The sequence below is a fragment of the Rhinolophus ferrumequinum genome, chromosome 4 (assembly GCF_004115265.2).
Source record: "Rhinolophus ferrumequinum isolate MPI-CBG mRhiFer1 chromosome 4, mRhiFer1_v1.p, whole genome shotgun sequence".
In the NCBI taxonomy this organism is placed as follows: domain Eukaryota; kingdom Metazoa; phylum Chordata; class Mammalia; order Chiroptera; family Rhinolophidae; genus Rhinolophus; species Rhinolophus ferrumequinum.
In genome coordinates, this window is record NC_046287.1 from 6,401,661 (window position 1) to 6,405,291 (window position 3,631).

The 3,631-nt window shown below is 41.2% G+C and overlaps 1 non-coding gene across 1 annotated transcript; it reads right to left on the minus strand.

Moving 5' to 3' along the window:
• Window positions 1–229: 229 nt before the first annotated feature.
• LOC117021861 (small nucleolar RNA SNORA31) lies at window positions 230–358 on the minus strand. The gene has a single exon (XR_004422946.1). It is a non-coding gene; the product is annotated as a small nucleolar RNA SNORA31 (small nucleolar RNA).
• Window positions 359–3,631: the final 3,273 nt, after the last annotated feature.

A 3,631-nucleotide genomic window follows, 5' to 3' on the forward strand; every position in this document is an offset into this window, starting at 1 on the left:
TCTGATTCTTTCCCTGTTTCTGGCCTTCCTTCCTCCTTCTCTCCCAGTGGCCCCTGGATAGAGCTCCTGCATATAACTGTGGTTCCTGTCAAATCAGACCCTAGGGTTTCAGGAATCATAAGCATGTTTCTTTTTTTTTTTTCACTTGTAAACTCCTCTTTTAGATTCTTTGGAGTAAAACAGGATATTCAACTATTCACAAGGTAGTTTGGAAACGCCCATGTTTTTTCACTGTATTCCCCCATTCAATCTTGGCTGCCACAATGGACAGACAGAAAGCGCGAGGACTCTTTCTCTTGCATCTGTACTGGGACCTCAGCAGCAGACAGTAACTGCTCCAGGTCTGTCAAAGATGCGTTAGCATGTTTCTTTATTTGGGTGACTGAGTGCCAGCCCCACGAGGAAGCCAGAATTCTGGTGCATTTTACCAGTATATGCAGATACAAAGATGCTGCTGATTTTGGCATCTCTAGTCAAACGCCGCAGGAAGGGTGATGTGCTTATCTCTGTAGCCAGTTCCTACTTAATTCTCCAGGCTTTATCCACTTATTGCAACCCTAAAACCCTACTAACACATTGAAAGCTATAAAATACCAACGGGTAATAGAGTTCAACCCATAAGAACCTGGCTGTAGAGTAATAAATAATTTGTGTGAACATCATTTATTATAATGCAATCATACAATACTTAATAAGTGATTTAAAAGGAAAGTACTACTTAGAATTTTTTTACCCAAACACAACCATCTTTATTTTTGTGTTTTTAGGTAGCACTGGCCATATGTCTACATGTTCAAATAGTTATAACCATAATGCATAGGTAATATTACATATATTACATACATGGTCAGATATCTAAGTTCGTGAACTCATTCTAGAAAAAGTGCTCCATACCTCATTGCTGAATATCACCATGGTCACCTTCGAAGGACTCCCCTTGGGAAGCTATGCACCGACGCCAGTGCCTAGTCCACCCTTCAAAGCAATTTTGGAACTCTTTTTCTGGAATGGCCATCAGAGCTGTCGTTGTATTACCCTTGATGTCCTGAATGTCATCAAAATGTCCTCCTTTCAATATTTCCTTTATCTTCAGGTAAAGGAAGAAGTCACTGGGGGCCAGATCAGGTGAGTAGGGAAGGTGTTCCAATACAGGTATTTGTTTACTGGCTAAAAACTCCCTCACAGACAGTGCTGTGTGAGCTGATGTATTGTTGTGATGCAAGAGCTATGAATTGCTGGGGAAAAGTTCAGGTCGTCTAACTATCTCACTCAGCCTTTTCAGCACTTCCAAATAGGAAATTTGGTTAACTGTTTGTCCAGTTGGTACAAATTCATAATGAATAATCCCTCTGATATCAAAAAAGGTTAGCAACATTGTTGCAACAAGTTTGCAAACTTAATTGTGAGACTATGTATATATTATAAATGGTAGTAGACTGTACGTTCTTGAATTTGACATTCTCAATTTCAGTTATTTGCCTGGGACTTCAAAGATCACAGTAACTTGTAATTTTGCAGGGGTTTGAGTTTGAAAGGGCTGGGTTTCAAAGCTGCTGTGCAAGAAGATGGGAATCAGACAGTCAGTGAGCAAGCATAGCCCACTGTTTCTGGAGCAGCATTTCAGTCTAGCTTTTGTGCACCTGGAGCTTGCTAGGGACTCTAATGAAGCGATAGAGACGGTGTTTGTTTGCAGACTTAGGTGAGTACACTAATGATGTGATATAATACTATGTAAAATTCGTTTTATTGGCAGAATTTATTTTATAGCTTTATGAGCAAATCCTGAGCTCACAGATTCATTAAGAATCTTCAGGGGTTACTTAACATTTTTAGTGACTGCATTTTAAAGGGGGACATTATATGATGCAATGGTTTTCACTTATCCAGGAATGTGCAAAGATATTAGGCCATATTCTTCACGCATGCCAACGGTGTACTGTAGTCTACTTTTTCACGTGACAATTTACATATAAATGTTTTCCCCTGGTGGTAGGTAATCCCCATAAAGATCAGGTCAAACGACTACACAGTATTACACTGAGTTGTTAGATCATTTGCCAAGCCACTGATCTCTCGCTCAGGTTTTTTTCAGTTTTGCACTATTAAAGATAATGATAAACCTTACATCTACTTTTGAACTATTTTCTTGGGACAAATTCCTAGAGGAGGTAAAAGGAGATGGATGTTTTTATGACTCTTGATAGAAATTATTGTATTGTTTTCCAACAGATTTATGTAAATGTATACGACCATCGATGTATTAATGCCAGTTGAGTGATGCAAAATAGATGTTTTCTGTTAGTTAAATGGGTACAAAATGATTCGGTATTATTTTACTTTCCAATGCTTTGATTTGTGTCCAGGTTACACATTGTGCATATATTTAGAATCCAAATTTCATTTTAAGTGCGGTATCTGTTCACATCCTTTGCTGGGTTTCTTTTAGGGGGTCATTCTGGGCTTTGGAGTTGACAGAGGGGGAGACAAGGAGTTTGGATCCCAACTCTGTCACTTACTAGCTGTGTGACTTTGGGCAACTTACTACATCTTCCTGTTCTCTGTTCCCTCAGCTATAAAGTGGGCATAACTGCATTTCTCAGGGAGTCTTGTTAAAAGAATTAACCAGGCTAGCACATGTGAAGAAGTACTGAGCACATACATTTAAAAAGTTCCATGAGTTTTCACCCCTCCCATGATATGGTTTCGGTTTGTTGGTTGGTTTCCTATCACGCTCAAGACAAGTGCTCCTTGGCTTCTCAGCAGCCTGAGCACCGGCCATCTCTGCGTTCATCCACCGCTCATTCTTCACAGGAAATGTCCTGACTATTTCTGAATTCTATCCATGCCTTCCTGCAAGCAGTTCTTCCCCTCCTGCCCCTGCCAACATCTCCATTTAGCAGACTCCTAATCATCCTTCAGAATAGCTTCTGGAACTTTCCTTGACCCTCCAGTCTAACTTTACTCCTCTCCCTCCCGTAGACCCCTGTGCCTGTCTCCATTACGGCATTTATCGCATTATTCTATAGTGTCGATTTACTTGTATTTTTTCCTCAAGTAGGCCCTAAGCCTCATGTGAGTAAAAACCATGTTTTATTTGATTTTACAGCCTCACTTGTAGCACAATGGTTAGCGTGAGGAAAGTGCTCAGTAAATATTTGTTGAATGAATGAATCGATATCTGCATTACTCATCGGGTGTGAATGCAAATGTCTTAAAAAGGAAAGAAAATCACTTTCACAGGCCAAATGTTTGCCCTCCCTTGGGTGGGTTGGACGGAGGGCAGTGTGGTGGGGGGAAGGGTTTCATTTTTCAAGGGACTGCTCCAGAGGTGCAGCCTGTGCGGTTACAGCATCCCCATGTCCTGCCACTAGCCTGCCATCACCCATCATGGTTCTGAACTGTTCTCTAAAACCCTGAGAGGCAGAGAACTGCTGTGGGTGACTGAGTTCTCCAGTGTGACCCGTGCTCTGAAGGCAAGCCCCAGAGAGGAATCCCCAAATTATGGTGGGCAGTGGCTGCCTGGCAGGAAGTAAGGAATCTCCCAAGATGAGAACTTGGGAAGTGATGACATCTATTTGGATGGTCAAGTTCTGATCTAATTGTCTAAAACGTAGAAACAGGCACATGTTTT